This window comes from Ictidomys tridecemlineatus, chromosome 3 (assembly GCF_052094955.1).
Source record: "Ictidomys tridecemlineatus isolate mIctTri1 chromosome 3, mIctTri1.hap1, whole genome shotgun sequence".
Lineage (NCBI taxonomy): Eukaryota > Metazoa > Chordata > Mammalia > Rodentia > Sciuridae > Ictidomys > Ictidomys tridecemlineatus.
The window spans coordinates 75,326,272-75,345,803 of NC_135479.1; the positions used below are offsets into that span (position 1 = coordinate 75,326,272).

At 38.1% G+C, this 19,532-nt stretch overlaps 1 protein-coding gene and 1 pseudogene across 2 annotated transcripts in view; one reads left to right on the forward strand and one right to left on the reverse strand.

Moving 5' to 3' along the window:
• Nucleotides 1-19,532, forward strand: part of Bsn (bassoon presynaptic cytomatrix protein) — a 104,949-nt gene that overhangs the window by 20,245 nt on the left and 65,172 nt on the right. The window lies entirely within an intron of this gene.
• Nucleotides 7,626-7,726, reverse strand: LOC120884575 (U6 spliceosomal RNA; annotated as a pseudogene).

Sequence of the window (19,532 nt, forward strand, 5' to 3'; positions counted from 1 at the left end):
GAACCTGGGCCGCACGCATGCCAGGCGAGTGCGCTATCACTTGAGCCACATCCCCAGCCCCTGAACGCTCTTTTTTTTATGGATTCTTTTTTATCTTAAATTTATTTATTTATTCTAATTTGTTATACATGACATCAGAATGCGTTTCAATTCATAGTACACATATAGAACACAATTTTTCATGTCTCTGGTTGTACACAAAGTAGAGTCAGACCATTCGTGTCTTCATACATGTACTTAGGGTAATGATGTCCATCTCATTTCACCATCTTTTCTACCCCCTTGCCCTCTCCCTTCCCTCCACCCTATCTAAAGTTCCTCCATTCCTCCCATGCTCCCCTACCTCCATTATGGATCAGCATCCACATATCAGAGAAAACATTTGGCCTTTGGGTTTTTTTGGGGGGGGATTGGCTTACTTCACTTAGCATGATATTCCCCAACTGCACCCATTTACCTGCAAAATGCATTCTCTTTTAATGCTGAGTAATATTCCATTGTGTATATATACCACAGTTTCTTTATTCATTCATCTTATTGAAGGGCATCTAGGTTGTAGCATAATTCACAATTTAGCTATTGTGAATTATGCTACTATAAACATTGATGTGGTTGCATCACTGTAGTATACTGTTTTTAAGTTTTTTGGGTTCAAACTGAGGATTGGGATAGCTGGGTCAAATGGTGGTTCCATTCCAAGTTTTTCAAGGAATCTCTATACTGCTTTTCATATCGGTTGCACCAATTTGCAATGTATGAGTGTGCCTTTTTTTTTTTTTTTAGCAAGTTTTGGCAAGGAACAGGGCCTCAGTTAGGCTTCCTAACCTTTTATTTCTGTAGTCCTTATCAGTGTCTTAGGAAAACACAGGAAGCTCAAATAGAGACACGCATTGCTTTTGAAGAGATAGTAATGAGTCTTAGTAGTTAACTGAAATTTTGATTATATACTTTGTTTCATTTGTATATCTCTTGCTAATAGAGGGTCAGAATCATTTGTGGTATGGGAAGTCTGATTCCAGAAAGGTGGTATTTCCAAGCACCCCACAATAAGTCCAGGGCAGAACAGGGATGAGCCTGGGCTTCCCAAGTCCAGCCACTATTTGTGAATGTCCCTTGCTTCTTGGGGATGAGGAAGCATTTATGGTCCAGTGAAGGAATAGGTCATTTGATGAGCAGGATGGCACCCTTCCTGCCTGTGTTGCCAGGGAGTGCAAGCAGACTGGGGTGAGGAGTAGAAACCAGCTTTAGGGTATAAGAGTCTAGGACCAGATGAAAAGAGTCACTGGATGGAGTTTTGGAGAAAGACCTTTGCTGCAGTGCAATTAACTGCTTAGAACAGCCCACTTTTTGCAGTGTTCTCACTCTGTGCCAGGCTCCAGAGGTCCTAGGATATAGTTGGGAATGAGGACAGGGATTGTTCAGTCATTTCTTCCTGGACCTGACATGGACACAGGGGGATGCCCACATACTCCACTTAGGAAGTGTATGAACTTCAGGAATGAGACTTGCAACTATAACTACAGAAAGTATTCTGGCAAAGTATGCTGATTATTATTTGGTGGCATGTAGTGGGGGTGGGTTTAGGCACATGGAATACAGGTAGCACCACTAACCCCTTCCCCCTGCCTCAACACCTTAACTTCTGCAGATATCCTGCTTTGTCCCCAGGGAAAGCTTTATGCCCCAGGAGATGCACCTCATTTTGAGAATATTTTTTCTTTGTTCATTTATTCAATAAGCATTTATCAGTTCTACTGTGTATCAGGATCTAAGCAGGCTCTAGTTCACAGAGGAAACAGAACAGCTTAGTCTAGTTGGATCCCACTGATTGGGTGAACATGAGGGGCTCAGCCAAAGCCACATAGATAAGAGAATGGGGCAGCAAGATTTCTCTGTATCCCCCTTTGTGAGTCTCAGGTATGGTATCCCGTTAGCTTTGGGCTGAATTTCTTTTGTGGCTGGGCAGGCTTGAGCCTCATGTGATGACTGCTTCTACCCTAACACACACATGTGAACACATGCATGCATGCATGCATGCATACACATTAACCCTGCTACCTCCCAAGACTCCAAGGATAACATAATGGCCAAGTTCAGTGAATACTTTCGTGTTGTTAGCTACCTAGACTTTTGTGTGGGCACAGATCCTGCTGACCACACTATCCTTCTGGAAATTCCTTCTAGGATTCTTTTCTTTTCTCTCTTTCTTCCTTTCTTCTTTTCTTGGTACTAGGGATTGAACACATGAGTGCTTTACCACTGAGTTACATCCTCAGTCCTTTGTATGTTTATTTTGAGATAGGGTCTTGCTAAATTGCTGAGACTGGCCTTGAATATATGATCCTTCTGCCCTAAACTCCCAATTTTCTGCAATTACAGATGTGCTTCACCATGCCCAGCTAGAACCCAAGGGTAGTTTTTATCTAGAAATGAGGAAGCAGGAAACCATCCACAGCTGTTTATTTTGCCTATGACCTATTCATTCTCCTCTAACATGACCTCCCAAGGATCTGTAGTCTTTCAGTCTGGGTTTGCCTACTGAAATCAGCTGTCCTAGTTTAGAGCTGACCCTGAGGCCCATCCCAGTCTCTGCTTTCATAGTTGATGGGATTGGGTTGCTCTTTCAAGACCCTCCCCATTACTGGGGTCAATATTTTTTTAGTCTTTCTTTTTTATGTGGTACTGGGGATTAAATCCAGGGTCTCATGCATGTTAGGCAAGTGCTCTCCCAATGAGCTACATGCCAGCCCTTCTTATTTTTTATTTTGAGACAGAGATCTCACTAAATTGCCCAGGCTAGCCTTGAACTTGCAATCCTCCTGTCTCAGCCTCCTGAGTAGCTGGGATTAAGATGTATACACTGCAATCATCTAACTCAAGTTTCTTTTTTTATGGCCTCACATCCTTTGACCTCACGTCCAGAAGAAAGAGGGAAGGACAGCTGCTACACAGCTTCTGCCAGGTGCCTCATTGGCAACTACTCTCAGGTACACAGACCTCAGGAGACCATCTTGAGGGACTCAGACACATGGAAACTTGTTATCCTCTCCTTGCTAGGCACAGTGCCAGTGTCTGGCACTGTGCCTAGCAAGGAGAGGATAACAAGCCCTATTCTCAAGGAGAGGATAACAAGCCCTCCTATTCTCAAGGATATAAAGCCCTATTCTCAAGAAGCTAAGAGCCTAGTGGGAGAGACTGATTTTAACTACACACAGATCAAAATACATTGAAGGAGTAGAACCAGAAGCCCTGAGAATTAATGCTAACCCTAATGCTAATCCCTCTGCTAACCAAGGATGAGAAAGTGATGCAAGGTGGGGATGTGTGTGTGGTGTGTCTGAGGATTGAGCAGGAGTCAAGGAAGGTAGGTGAAGGTACAAGGGGGCCAAGCCTTCTAGGCAGAAGGAAGCACTCATGTGAAGGCTCTGATGATCATCTTGAAAGAAGCAAGTTTCCTTTTCTTTCTTTTTTTTTGTCAAAGTATTTATTATAAATGTTTCATTTTTATATAAGGCATACATTTTGGACAAAATCTGTTCAATGTTCACTACTGGTATGAGTTTTCAGATGTTCAATAAATTTAAAATTTGAATAAGTTTTCAAAATATTATTTAACTTTTTAGGGTTTCTGGGCCCAATGATTTCTCCCAAAATCAGTAGTGTTTAATAAACATGTGATTATGAAATGTTTTTTTTTCCATTTGTATTCTCTCTAACCAGTATGTATCCACAGGTGCTGAGAATTGGTGAATAAATTTTGGAGGCATTGTCACATTGTCAATTTTCACATTTCAAAACTTTGTCTCTTCTATGGTTATTGTGGTGAGGATTAAATGTTGATTCTTTCTTAGAGGAATGGTACGATGGTCTCATTTGTAAAGCTTCTCTCCAGTGTGTTTTCTCTGATGTCTAGTAATGTATGATATATAATTTAAAATGTTTCTACATTCTCTACATTTATGTCTTCTTTCCAGAATAAATAGCTTAGTGGTGAAAAAGAATTGATTTCTTTTTAAAAGCTTTGCAAGTTTCCTTTTCAGTGGAAAATGAACCAGAAACATGGATGGGAACAAAGGCGCATGTTCTGGAAATAATACACACAGCCTATTTCCAGCAGAATATCTTGCTGCAATTGTTGGGACTACCTCCTATGTCCCCTGTAGCTATTCCCTAGCCAGGGATCACAGGAATAAAGAAAGGCATTGTTAGGTGTGACTGCTGGCTGGGGGGATTACTTCCCCAGGTTCCCCTACTAAGTGGAAAGTCACTGTTCACCAGTAATTTATAGGATCCCTGTGCTAACCAGTGTGTAAAAGCATTCCTTTAGCCTGATGTGGTGGTGCACACCTGTAATCCCAGTGACTTGAGAGGCTGAGACAGAATTGTGAATTCAAAACTAGCCTCAGCAATAGCAAGGCACTAAGCAATTCAGTGAGACCCTATCTCTAAATAAAATACAAAATAGGGCTGGGGATGGGGTTCAGTGGTTGAGTGCCCCTGAGTTCAATTTCTAGTAAAAAAAAAAAAAAAAAAAAAAAGCACTCCTTTAAAACCTGTTCTACTTGCAGGCTTTTTCTTTCTTAATGTTTTGTTTTTGTGTTGCTGAGGATTGAACTCCCAACCTTGCACATTCTAGTAAGGTGCTCTACCACTAAGCTACATCTCTATCTCCTCTTACATCCTTTTTTTTTTTTTTAATTTTTTAGTTCTTGGCGGACACAACATCTTTGTTGGTATGTGGTGCTGAGGGTCGAACCCGGGCCGCACGCATGCCAGGCGAGTGAGCTACCGCTTGAGCCACATCCCCAGCCCTCCCCTTACATCCTTTTGATTCTCTCTTACATTTTGGAGATCTTGGTAGTCAAAAAAAGAGAAGCCTAGGTGGCCTAGGGTGATTGTCAGGTCAGGTACTTCAAATGGTGAAGGAGGGCTCCTAAGCTTTATTTTATGCTTGTCCAACAAGAGGAGAACATACACCAGTAGCCTTGAGCTTTGACAGTGCCTTTCATAGCAGCACTATTTCCCTCAGTACCCTGTTTCTGTGCCTCTTCTTTTGCTCCAGGGTCACTAAAGAGCTTGCTTGCTCTTTTCTATCTTGGAATCTCCAACTTCTTTTGCTCCCTAGCCAGGTCCTGGCCTCTGGTCCCATTTTCTTCTATGAGCATACCCTCACTACGCCATGAAAACTTTGCCTGTGTCTGTTCCTTAGTCCATGTCTTAGTCTCTTTTTGTTGCTATAACAAAATACTTGAGACTGAAAAAAACAGAAATTTATTTCTCTTAGTTTTTGAGGCTAAAACCCAAGATCTAGTAGGTTGAGGGTCTATTGAGGGCTGTTCTATGTTTCTAAAATGGCATCTTCTTGCTGCATCCTCCAGGAGGGACAAATGTTGTCTCTTCATGGCTGGAGGTGGAGGGCATAAAAGGGCCTAACTAATTCTTTCCAGCCCTGGTATAAGGTCATTAATCACATTCATGAATGCTGCACCCTCATGTTTTTTTAAAAATATTTATTTATTTTTTTTTGTGTGTAGATGGACACAACATAATGCCTTTATTTCTATGTGGTGCTGAGGATTGAACCTGGATCCTGCCCATGCTAGTTGAGCACTCTACTGCTGGGCCATAATTCCAGCCCCTGAACCCTCATTTAATCAACTTCTAGCACTCTTAATACTCTCGCATTGGTGTTTAAGTTCCAACATGAATTTGAGAGGGATATAAACATTGAAACCATAGCCATCCAAAAGGTTGGTGCTGGAGGCTGGTGCAGGGAAGGGCCTCTTCCCTTCTTTTCTCATGGCAAAGCAGTGCTAAGAAGTCATCTACAGGTCCCGGGGCTCACCCACCAGGCTTCTTAAGGGCACAAACTCCATGTCACTTTCCAAGAAACATTGGGGAGGGATGAGACTCAGGGTGGGCCATAGCAAGTTGTGGCATTCCTGTGGAGAAATCTTAACAATAGGTGGGTCCAAGTGTTTGCCCTGAAACTGGAGGTTTGGTTTGTTCTGCTGGATGCTTCTCCAATCTCCTTCTCTAAGCAAGTATGTAGCAAGGGCACCCTGGAACAAACCCCAGTAGCCTTCGTCATACCAGTCTTTGACAGGGCTTACAGTGAGGTCTTCCTTACTAGTTTGGCTACACATCTTTGGAAATTCAAGGCCAGACCTCTAGACAGATGTAACAGAAACCCCCAGGACTGACCCCATTGGTCTGGCTGAGTTTCCAAAGGAGAGAGACATGGAGGGGAGAAATTGGAGGTGTATCCGTGGCATGGAAGCAGAAAAGCCTGCACATTGGTAGTTTCCCTCAGGTGACCATAACACCACTGACCACAGTACTGTGTGGTTGCTTAGCATGACTGGGTATGGGGAGCAAGTTTACAATATTCTTTTTTTTAAAATATTGTTTAGATGTTGATGGACCTTTATTTTATTTATTTGTACGTGGTGCTGAGAATCGAACCAAGTGCGTCATGCATGCTAGGCAAGCGCGCTACCACTGAACCACAACTCTAGCCCAAGTTTACTATATTCTCATCCATCTTGCCTGAGCAAGATTCTTTTTTTTTTTTAAAGGAAGGAATTTTTTAATACCTTTATTCTATTTATTCATTTGTATGTGGTGCTGAGGATCGAACCCAGGGCCTCACGTGTGCTAGGCAAGCATGCTACCGCTGAGCTATCGCCCCAGCCCCAAGATTCGTTTTTTTTTTTTTCTGAGCAAGATTCTTGTTGCCATTGTGGCTTTTGTCTTTGTACTGATGCTCTTTTCTTAGTATCCCTTTTTTATATTACTTTCCTGAGCTCTAACATGTCCAGGTACTATTGAATTTTAACTATGTTAATGAGCCTCTTCTTGAATAATTTTCTTTTGTCTTACAAATGAAAAAAATTAGACAAGTAAGACACAAATACTTTCTTTGTGTAATACTCAAACAATCCAGTCACATCTGGAGTAAAACTTTCCCCTTCCTTTTCCACATTATAACTTTTTTTGTGCATATTTTATATTCGTGATATTTTAAAGATCTTTCTCTATGCATTTATATTCATGAAATCTGTTGTATACACACACATATATTTTGGGGGTTGAGTACTGGGTATTGAACTTGGGGGAGTCTTACCATTGAGCCACATTCCCAGTCATTTTTATTTTTTATTTTGAGACAGGTTCTCTCTGAGTTGCATGGGGCCTTGCTAAATTGCTGAGGTTGACATCAAACTTGCAATCTTCCTGTCTCAGCCTCCTGAGCTGCTGGGATTATAGGTGTGAGCTACCACGCTCAGCTCTCACACACACTTGTAGAAATAGGATCATACTGAATACATTACTTTGCAACTTGCTTTTTTCACTTAGCAATTCTCATTTCCCATTTTCTAAAAAAAATGAAGTTTTTGTCTCAAATAACTTTGTCTCATTGCCCCTTCCAGAATTGGAGCAATCCATGGTGCTTCTTGAGGCTGTTGATCATTTCTGTGTCCCAGGTGTCTCCAGGCAAACCATTCCAACCTCTGTTCTAGCTGGACACCTACTTAACTTTTTTATTTTCTTAACTTGTATGCATTTATTACTTTTTAAAGCAGAATGTTGATTGGGTACTACATATTTCCATTCACAAGCTTAAAAATATTGAATGTGTCTTGAATTTGAATGTCATCCTTGGGCCATGCTGATATTTTCTGTATTGTTCCAATTTTAGTTTATGTGCTGCCAAAATGAGCACCCCACTTAACTTTTGAGGGTACCTTGAGCTACAGCAGCACCCTGCAGGGAGAAATCAGTGATTTTGAAATCACTTTCAGCCTCTGGACTCTAGAAAGCTTCCATGCTGTTATCTTCCTTTCTGGCCAGGGTTATGTCTTGAATTAAAGAGTCCTTTGGAATTTTTTTTTCTTCCCTGGCAGGTGGGTGTGAATTCCCTTCCTTTTCCTTCCTTTTCTTTTTCTTCTTTTCCCCTCTTGCCCCCTCTTCTGCCTTCTTTTTTTTTTTTCTTTTTGCAGTACTAGAGATTGAACATATGCCAGGCAAGTGCTCTACCACTGATCTGTATCCCCAGCCCTTTTTGTTTTTTTGAGACAGAATCTTGCTAAATTGCCCAATGTGGTTCTTTAAACTTGCTGTCCTTCTGCCTCAGCCTCCCAAATAGCTGAGATTTCAGATGTGCACTACTGCACCTGGCTCTTGTCCTTATTCATACTTTCTGAAGGTTGCTTTGTTCAGATTTATAATCATCTGAGCAGAAGACTGCTTGCAGAGCTTTACCAGTAGTAGAACCACTTGCAACATGATTAGTCATTTGCAGCTAGCATCCTGCCTGCCTTCTTGGTGCCATATGGTGTCCTACATTAGTATATGTTGCCTATGTCCCTTCAGAGGCTAAATCCTAAACCTGAGTGGGGTGGTCCTATTCTCTTAGGAGTTCTTCCTATTAACAGCTTCATGTTTGAAATTTGAATATTTTTTTCTAGTGCAGCCCAGCTCTGCTTCTCCAGGACAGGATAGTGCTTGGGTGGGGGACATTAATTTATTCAACAAATCTTTATTGAGCTCTAGTACATGCCAAACACTTTTCTACACAGTCCTTAATGTTGGCTACTGATCGTGTCCTGTTCCTGAATTTCTTCCCTGTCTTGTAGTTTTCCCCACTGCTTTGGGAAGCTTGTGCTTCTGAATTTGCCCCAGGAACTCATGAGTTTTGAATTTCCAATCAAAATTGGTTGAGTTTGTCCTTGAGTTTTAACTCAAATTCTACCCTTGTAGGAGCATTTTTATCTTCTATGAAATGGCAAAAAACCAGAAGACATGTTTCTCAGGAACTGACCTTCTGGGTATGTTTCTGAAGAAGCACTTTGTTTTGGAGTTTTGAGAGAGTGAGATTAGGGTTTGGAGGCCATGAGCTCCCAGCCTTACCACCAACTTTCTGGTCACCCTAAGCTCTTCTCCTTTCCCTTTCCCTTTTCTTTTTCTTTTTCCAAGCCTAGACCAATCTTCCTCCTTTAGCCTCCTGAGTAGCTGGGACTTTGGTCCATTGTGCCAGCTTTCTTTCTTTATTTTTTTTTTAATCTTCAGTTTTGTCATTGGAAAAAAATGATAATGATAGGAATATTTATGTGCATGATTGTTAGACAGTTGATTATGTAAAGTGAGAACCTGGCATATACAATGAGCTCACATAGTGGTTGCGGGGTAGGGGTGAGTTGTGTCACTGATCTAACTCCCAGCAATGAAAGGCATTGTTGATATCATCATCTATTTTATAGGTAAGTGTTTTCTTTTTTGGTGCTGTGGATTTACCCCAGAGGCATTTAGCCACTGAGCTATATCCCCAGCCCTATTCATTTTTTATTTTGAGACAGGGTCTCACTAAGTTGCTTAGGGCCTTGCTAAATTGCTGAAGTTGGCTCTGAGCTTTTGATCCTCCTATCTCAGCCTCCTGGGTCACTGAGATTACAGGTGTGCAACACCACACTGGTTTTATTTTCAATTTAAACATCACTTTTTATTTTCTAATTTTAAGAATATTAATAAATACATTAGAGCAGTAGTACATGCTTACAATTTAGAAATAAATATTGCATAATGTGAGTTACAGGCTCAGATGTTCTTTCTGACATCTTTTTTTTAGAACTAATTTACATACCATGATTCTACTATCTGCTTCTATGGATTTACCTATTCCAGACTTTTTACATAAATCTTTCACATAAATGGAATCTCTCTCACTCTTTTTGGTTCTGTCTTCTTTCACTTTAACAAATTTTCCGAGGTTCATCCATGATATGCCATGTCTTACTACTTCATTCCTTTCTTTTTTTTTTTTTTTTTTTTTGGTACTGGGAATTGAACCCATGGCTGCTTAACCACTGAGCCACATCCTCAATCCTTTTTAGTATTATTATTATTAGCAGTAGTAGTAGTACAATAGTATTGGGTATTGAACCTGGGTGTTTATCCACTGAAACATATTCCCAGCCCTTTTTATTTTTAATTTAGAGACAGGGTCTTGCTAAGTTGTTTAGGGCCTTTCTAAACTGCTAAAGCTGCTTCAAACATGAGATTCTCCTGCCTCAGCCTCTGAGTTGCTGGGATTACAGGGGTGGTTCACCATGCTGGGCTCTTTCGATTTTATACATGTCAAATCATGTTCCCACAAAGATCATTTTTCTTCTTCCTTTCCAGTTTGTATGTCTTTTATTTATTTTTCTTGCCTAATTGCTCTGATTAGGACTTTTAGAACCATGCTAAATAGAAGTAGTAAAATATCCTTGGGTATCCTTGTCTTCTGACCTTAGAGAGAAATCTTTTAGTCTTTCGCTTTTTTAAAAATATATATATTTTTTAATAGTAGAGGACACAATACCTTTATATTATTTATTTATTATTTTTATGTGGTGCTGAGGATCTAGCCCAGTGCCTCACACATGCTAGCAAGTACTGTACCACTGAGCTACAACCCCAGCCCCAGTCTTTCACTTTTGAGTGTGGTGTAAATGCTCATTATGTTGAGGAAGTTCCCTTCGCTTCCTAGTTTATTGGGAAAAAATGATTTCTTTGTCATGAAAGAGTATTGAATTTTGTCAAATGTTTTCAGCATCAATTGAGATGAGCCTGTGGTTTTTTCCACTTCATTTTATTAATATTGTATATTACATTTGTTTTGGATATTCAATTTTTTTGTATCCCATGAATAAATCCCAGTTTATTTGTGATGTTTAATCCCTTTAACATGCTGCATAATTCAGTTTGTTAATATATGTATTGTGTGTATGTGTGTTTTTGGGTTTTTTTTTACAGTGCTAGGGATTGAACCCAGAGTCTCATGTATGCTAGGCAAATATGTATTACTGAGCTATACCCCTAGCCCCTGGATGTTCTTTTGAATACAGATATTCACATCTAGAAATTTCTCTCCAAGTACTGATTTTCCTGTATCCTATGTTTTGGTATACAGTATTTTCATTTTCATTCCCTCAAAGTATTTAAAAATTTTCCTGGAAATATCTTCTCAGACCCATCTTTTTGGTTTGTGTGGGGGGGTGGAAGTACTAGGGATTGAACCCAAGGATTCTGTACCAGTGAACCATAACTCCAGTTCTTTTTTTTAAATTTTTTTTATTTTGGGGACAGGGTCTCACTACCCTTGCTGAAGGTAGCCTCGAACTCACAATCTTCCTGCCTCAGGCTCCCTGAGAATTACAGGCATGTGCCACCATTCCCAATGACCCATTAGTTATTTGGGAGTGTGATTCAATTTACACTTATTGGTGAATTCCACAAACTTTTTTTATGTTACTGATTACTAATTTAATTATATTCAGATAACATTCTTTGTATGACTTTAGTCCTTTTGAATTTACTGAGATTTGTTTTATGGTCTAATTTATGCTCTAAGCTAGAGAATGTTTCAAGCACGCTTGAGCAGAATGCACATTTCTTCTGCACTCTGCTGTTGTTGGGTGGAGCATTTTATAGTTGTCTGTTAGTTCTACTTGATTTATACTGTTGTTCAAATCTTCTGTTATCAATCTTCTGCCTTGTTTTTCTATCCATTATTATAAGGTATTAAAGTCCCTAAGTATTATTGCTGAATTTTCTATTTTTTCCCTTCAATTCTGTCAGTTTTGCTTTCTGTATTTTGGGGATCTGTAGTTAGGTATATATGTTTATAAGTGTTTTATTATCTTTGTAAGAGATTGAATCTTTTTATCAATCTTTAGTAGTTTTTTTTCCTAAATCTATTTCATCTGATATCAGCGTAGTTACTGTAGATATAGTTAGACATATATTTGCTATTTTTCTTTTTGGTTTTTAATACCTCATATTTCTTTTCTTCCTTCCTTTTTTTTTTAAAGAGAGAGAGAATATTTATTTTTTAGTTCTCGGCGGACACAACATCTTTATTTTATTTATTTTTTTAATGTGGTGCTGAGTATGGAACCCAGCGCCCCGCGCATGCCAGGCCAGCACGCTACCACTTGAGCCACATCCCCAGCCCCTCCTTCCTTCATTTCAATAGTGCTGAGAATCTAACTCAGAACATGGGCTTGCTAGACAAGCACTCTACCACTGAGCTATATCTCCAGCCCATGTCGCCTGCGTTTTTATTTCTCTTTCCCACCTTTACTGCCTTATTCTATAGTAAGTGGACACTTTCTAGTGTAACATTTTAACTATTTTAACATATTAACATTTTAGCATTTTTTAAGTCCATTTTTTTTTGAGAGAGAGAGAGAGAGAGAGAGAGAGAATTTTAATATTTATTTTTTAGTTTTCAGCGGACACAACATCCTTGTTTGTATGTGGTGCTGAGGATCGAACCTCAGGCCGCACTCATGCCAGGCGAGCGCGCCACCACCCGAGCCACTTCCCCAGTCCCTAAAGTCCAATTTTTTTTAACCTTTATTTTACTTGCTTACATGGTACTGGGGATGAACCCAATGCCTCACACATGCTAGGCAAGCACTCTACTACTGAGCCACAACCCTGGCCTCTTAACATATTTTAAAATTATTTGCCTACTGGTTGCTTTACAGTTTATAATATTCAGTTTAATTTATCAGAATCTTCTTCAGATTTATGCTAACTTAATTCTAGTGAGGTATAGAAACTTTACTCCTATGTGATTACATAGCCACATTACCACCCACATTTTGTGGTATTATTGTTATACAAGTCTATATATGTTATAAACCAACAAAGCTTTGTAATTATTGCATAACTATAATTACTATATAGTTATAATGATGACTTTATGTAGTATTTATAACGTTATATGTAACCTTATATGATCATTTTAAAAAGCTGAGAGGAAAAAAAAAGGAGAGCAAGCGTTTGTAGAGCTTGTTATATTAGGCTTATTTACCTTTTCTAATTCTCATTTTTCCCTGTAGGTTTGAATTACCATCTAATGTCATTTTCTCATTTCAATGCACCTTTGTTACTACCTACCTCCTTAGTGCTCTTTTTGTCAAACATATTCCATTTCTATGTCATAAGTTTAACAATACAGATATAATGTATACACATTGTTTTATGCAATTGGTTTTTAAATTAAGAGAAAAAGATACTATAAAATATCCTTTCTTTTGCACTTGTCTACATATTACTTAGACTTACCTGTTTTTTTTTTTTTATTTGTTTTGATTTTGGTTTTGGTACTGGGGATTGAACCAAGGAGTGTTTTACCAGTGAGCTACATCCTATTTTGAGACAGGGCCTAGCTAAGTTGCTGAGGCTGGCCTCAAACTTTCCATCTTCTTGCCTCAGCCTCCTAAGTCACTTGGATTGTAGGTGTGTGCCATCATGCCCAGCCATATCTTTTTTTTAAAATTGAAATTATTATTGAGGCACATGCAGTTGTAAGATGTAATAGAATGATTCCTTGTATGTTTTGCACAATTTCTCCCAGTGGTAACATTATGCAAAACTATACTATAATACTACAACTCAGACACTGACATTCATACAATCCAACAATTTAATTCAGATTTGTCTTATTTTACTTGTACTCACTTAATTTTTTCCCCTTTGTGTTGGGGGAAGATGGAATGCTGGGGATTGATTGCTGAGCTATATTCCCAGCCCACATTGTATTTACTTGTATGAAGCTTATTAAATTGTATACAATTATATCATTTGTGTACCAACTACACAAGCAAGGTTCTGAACAGTCCTAACCACAAGGATCCCCTGTGTTGTCCTTTTTACAACTATATCCACCTATCTCTTTCCCTTCTTCCTGCTCCTTCCCTATTCCCTGGCAATCACAAATCTGTTCTCTAGTTTTAATTTTGTTTTTATTTCAAAGGTGTTATGTAAGTGCAATCATAACAGTATGTCATTTTTTCCAGATTATTCTCATTTATGTAAAATCTTATTTTAACAATTGCATTTAACCATTTAAAAAGCCATCCATTTTCCCAATATAACCATTCTTCCTCTAATTGGTGAACCATAGTCCCATTAAGGCAGCCAAGATGAAAGACATTCCTCTGAGTTTTAGACTTTTTGTGAAAGTTCAGTGTCAAACTGATAACAGAAGAGAATAGAATATTTTAACACCAAAGACAGAGACAAAATTCCTAGTGGAATGAATTAAAAAGACAAATGTGTACTGAGCAAAGTGAGGACATTCCTGCTAAATCAGTGGCATTAATAAGTGATCTAGAATAGCCAAAGCAATCCTTAGCAAGAAAAGTGAAGCAGGAGGCATTACAATACCAGACCTTGAACTATACTATAGAGCTATAGTGTGTCACCTTTTGAGGTTGGCTTTTTTCACTCAGAGTAATTTGCTGGAGGTTCATCCAAATTAATTTCCCTTCAGTAATTCACTCCTTTTTATTGCTGAGTGGTAGTTCACAGATGTTTATATTTACAACGTTCCCTGTCAAAGGTTATCTGGAAGATTATCTGGGCTGACTCCAGTTGTGGTCTATTGCAAATAAACCTTTTATGAACATTTGTGCAATAATTTTTAATTTCTCTGGGTTAAATGCCCAGGAGTACAATTGCTAAGTCATTTGGCAGTTGCTGCTATGTTTCTGAAGAAACTGCCAAACTGTGGCTGTGCCACTTGTACTTCTGTCAGCAATGCATGAATAATCCAGTGTCTCTGTATCCTTGTCAGCATTTGGTGTTGTCCTTATTTTTTGTCTTAGTTATTATTATAGGCTCATAGTGAATCACATGGGGTTTTGTTTGTTGTGTTTTGCCTGGAGCATGCTAGCAAGCATTCTACAGCTGAACTACATCCCCACCTCTAAATTTCTAATGATGTTAAATATATTTTTATTTGCTTATTTTTCATGTGTAAATCCTCTTCAGTATTTCCATGTCTTTTTATCAATTTTATAATGAAAATTTTCTTATTTTGAGCTTTGAGTGTTCTTTATGTGTTCTAGGTACAAGTTCTTTGTTGGATATGTGGTTTTAAAGATTTTTTTCTAGTCCATAGCTTTTTTTTTTTTTTTCATTTTCTTCACATGAGCTTTAACAGAACAAAACTTTCTTTTTCTTATTTATTTTGTTTTTAATATTTCTTTTTTAGTTTTAGGTGGACACAATACCTTTATTTTATTTTTATGTGGTACAGATTATCGAACCCAGTGCCTCACGCATGCCAGGCAAGCACACTACCACTTGAGCCACATCCCCAGCCCATTATTATTATTATTATTAGTAGTAGTAGTGTAGTAGTAGTAGTACTGGGATTGAACCCATTGGTGCTGAATCACTGAGCCACATTCTCAACTTTTTTTAGATATTATTTTAAAACAGGTTCTTGCTAAGTTGCTTAGGGCCTTGTTAAGTTGCTGTAGCTGGCTTTGAACTTGTGATCCTCCTACCTCATCCTCTGAAGCAGCTGGGCTTATAGGTGTGCACCACCATGCCTAGCCTTCTATCTTTTTTAAGGTCTTGCTATGTTATCTAGGTCTTGAACTCCTTGGGCTCAAATAATCCTCCTGTCTTAGTCAACTGAGTAGCTAACTTGTGCCACCTTACCCGGCTAGGCAAAACTTTTATGAGATCCAGTTTATTAGATTTTCCTGTAATGGATCATACATTTAGTATCAAGTCTAAGAAATCTTTGCCTAGCCCAAGAGCCTGAATATTTTCCTTATATTTAAGTCTATTATTCATTGTACATTAATTTTTATGTAAGGTATGAGGCTTAGGTCAATTTTTTTTTTTTAATATAGTCACCAGGGCTGAGGATTTAGCTCATCACAGAGTGCTTGCCTAGCATATGCAAGGCCCTGGTTTCACTCCCCAGTGCTGCAAATAAATAAATAATATACATGCACACATAGAGTCATTCAATTACTTCAGCATCATTTGTTGAAAAGACTATTCTTCCCCCACTGAATTGGTTTTGAACCTTTGTAAAAATCAGTTGGGTCCCTGGGTTCAATCCTGGTACCAAAAAAAAAAAAAAAAAAAAAAATCAGTTGGGTGGATCTGTTTCTTAATCTTCTATTGATTTATATGTCTATCCTTTACCAGTACTACACTTTCTTACTATAGCTATACAGCAAGCATTAAAGTGGTTAGAAGTCCTCTGACTTTATTCTTTAATTTCAGTATTCTAGGATCCATGTCTTTTCATATAAATTTTAGAAAAAATTTGTCTATGTCTGGGATTTTGACAGGAATTGTATTTAACCTATAGATCCATCTGGGGAAAATTGATATCTCTTTTATATTGAGTATTCAGTTCATGAACATGGTATGCCTTTCCATTTATTTAGGTTTCTTTTTATTTCTTTCATTGGCATTCTATAATTTTCAGAATACAGATCCTATAAATGTATTTTAAAAGTACATACATAAGTATTTAATGTTCTTTGGCATGACTAAGTTTTGTGTTATTGCTTTAAGTTCTTCATGTTCATTGTTAATTTATAAAAGTATAATAGATTTTTGTGTGTTTATTTTCTGTACTATAACCTTGTTTAACTCACTCAATAGTTCTATTTTTTTTTTTGAGATTCTTTGGAATTTTCTAAATAAAACAATAATGTCATCTGCAAATATATATAGTTTTACTTTTAATCTGTATGGCTTTTGTTTCTTTTACTTACTTTATTACAATATCTAGAACTTCTGGTACTATGTTGAATAAGAGTGGTGAGAGTACATCTTTGTTTTGTACTTGATTTTATAAGAAAAGTATCCACTCTTTCACCATTAAGTATGATGGGTGGGTTGGGGTTGTGGTTCAGTGGTAGAGCACTTGCCTAGCACATGTGAGGCACTAGATTTGATCCTCAGCACCATATTAAAAAATAAACAAATAAAGTGGAAAAAAAGTATGATGGGAGACAAAGGTTTGTTTTTGATATATCTTCTTAATGATGTTGAAATAATTTCCTTTTAATCCTACTTGTTGAGATTTTTATATTACGAATGATTGTTGGCTTTTGTCAAATGCTTTTTTTGTGTGTCAATGGATAAAATCATATGACTTTTTTTAATATTTATTTTTTAGTTTTCAGCAGACCCAACATCTTTGTTTGTATGTGGTGCTGAGGATTGAACCTGGGCCACACGCATGCCAGGCGAGCACGCTACCACTTGAGCCACATCTTCTCATATGACTTCTTTATCTTGTTGATATAGGTGTTACATTGATTGATTTTCAAATGTTGAATCATTTGGTTTTTTTTTTTTTTTTTGGTGTATATGTGTGGTACTGGTGATTAAACCTACAGACATTCTACTGCTGAGTTTCTAAAAAATATTTATTTATTTATTTAATTTAGAGACAGTCTTTCTCTAAGCTGCTGAGGCTGGCCTTGAACTTGTGATTCTCCTGTCTCAGTATCCTGAGTCACTAGGACACTAGGATTATGGTTAAGTACTATTGCACCTGCTTTTCTTTTTTTTCTTTTTTTTCTTTGGAGAGGTACCAGAGATTGAACCCAGGGTGCTTAATCACTGAGGAACATTCCCAGCCCTTTTTTTTAGAGAGTTTTTTGAGTGAGTGAGAGAGAGAGAGAGAGAGAGAGAGAGAGAGAGAGAGAGAGAGAGAGATTTTATTTATTTATTTATTTTTCAGTTCTCGGCAGACACAACATCTTTGTTTGTATGTGGTGCTGAGGATCAAACCCAGGCCGCACGCATGCCAGGCGAGCGCGCTACCACTTGAGCCACATCCCCAGCCCATTCCCAGCCCTTTTTTAAAAAAGTGTCTTATTTTGAGACAGGGTCTCAGTAAGCTGCTTAGGACTTCACTAAGTTCACTAAGACTGACTGAACTTGCTAGTTGCTGGGATTATAGGTGTGTGCCACCATGCCTGTCTTGCTTTCATTTTTGAAAGGTAGTTTTTGCTGGATTAAGATTCTTGGATGACAGTTGAAATTCTTTAATATTTAGATTAATGCTCATCAAATTTGGTAACTTTTCAGCTATTATTTCTTTAAATTATTTTTATCTCCTTTACTCCCTTCTTCTGATACTTCCATTATTCATATGTTGCTGAAGTTAATGGTGCCCCACACTGCCTTGAGGTTCTGTTAATTTTTTCTGATTATTTTTTTCTCTGTTTCACATTGCTCAGTCTTACTCATAAATATTTTAAGTTTACTGTTTCTTTCTTCAGCCAGCTAAATCTACCATTGAACCCTTCTAGTGTTTTTTTTATTTTTATCATTATACTTTTCAACTCCAAAATTTTTCATTTGTCTTTATAATTTCTCTTTATTCATATTCTCTAACTGATGAGATCTTGTAATTATAGCTTTGATTTTTTTAAGTCATGATTTTATTTTTGATTTTTAAGTCTTTTTTAATTGATTTTTTGAAAAAATAAATGACAGCGGAATGCATTACAATTCTTATTACACATATACAGCACAATTTTTCATACGTCTGATTGTACATAAAGTGTATTGATACCAATTCGTGTCTTCACACATGTACTTTGGATAATGATGTCCATCACATTTCACCATCCTTGCTACCCCCCTGCCCCCTCTCTTTCCCTCCCACCCCTCAGTCCTATCTAGAGTTCATCTATTCCTCCCATGTTCCCCTTCCCTACTCCACTATGAATCAGCCTCCTTATATCAGAGAAAACATTTGGCATTTGTTTTTTGGGGGGATTGGCTAACTTCACTTAGCATTTTCTTCTCCAACGCCATCCATTTACCTAAAAATTTGCCATGATTTTATTCTCTTTCATTGCTGAGTAAATGTGTGAGGGGTAAAAATTTGCTCCCAGAATGTATGTTCTTTATTTTCTTTCTTTCTTTTTGGTACCCCAGGATTGAACCCAGGGGCACTTAACCACTGAGTCATATCCCCAGTACTCTTTTGTATTTTATTTAGAGACAGGTTCTTGCTGAATTGCTTTGGGCCTCACTATGCTGCTGAGGCTGGCTTTGAACTCACTATCCTCCTGCCTCAGTCTCCCAAGCCACTTGGATTACATGTATGCCACTGCACCAGGTATCTGTCTCTCTTTTTTTTTTTTAATATTTATTTATTTTAATTCTCGGCGGACACAACATCCTTGTTTGTATGTGGTGCTGAGGATTGAACCCGGGCTGCATGCATGCCAGGCGAGCGCACTACCGCTTGAGCCACATCCCCAGCCCATGTCTCTTAAATTTTGTTGAAAACTGGAAACTTTTTAGACAACATATTGTATAATTTATTATTGATTCTGTCCTCTTTCAGTGATGCTTGGTCGTTTATTCAGTGACTTAGCTAAAATGATTCTATGAAGTCTATTTCTCCTGAAGTATACAACTTCTGATGTCCCTGCTCAGTTTTTTTTTTTTCCTTGTTTTAACTTTTTATCCTGGGGGCCATCCTTGGGTCAGCACAAACAAGTTATTGGTCAGAGGTTGTGCTTATACCTCCTGATCAATCAAATCTTTGCCCATTAGTGTTGACATGTATGGTTTGAAGTCTTGGCTATGTATACAGTCTTTCAGACTCCTGTGTATGATTTTGCTTTCATACCTGGTTGACCCTGGATCCAAGTAGCTAATTTCTCAGCCATTGTTCAGTCAGAGGTTAT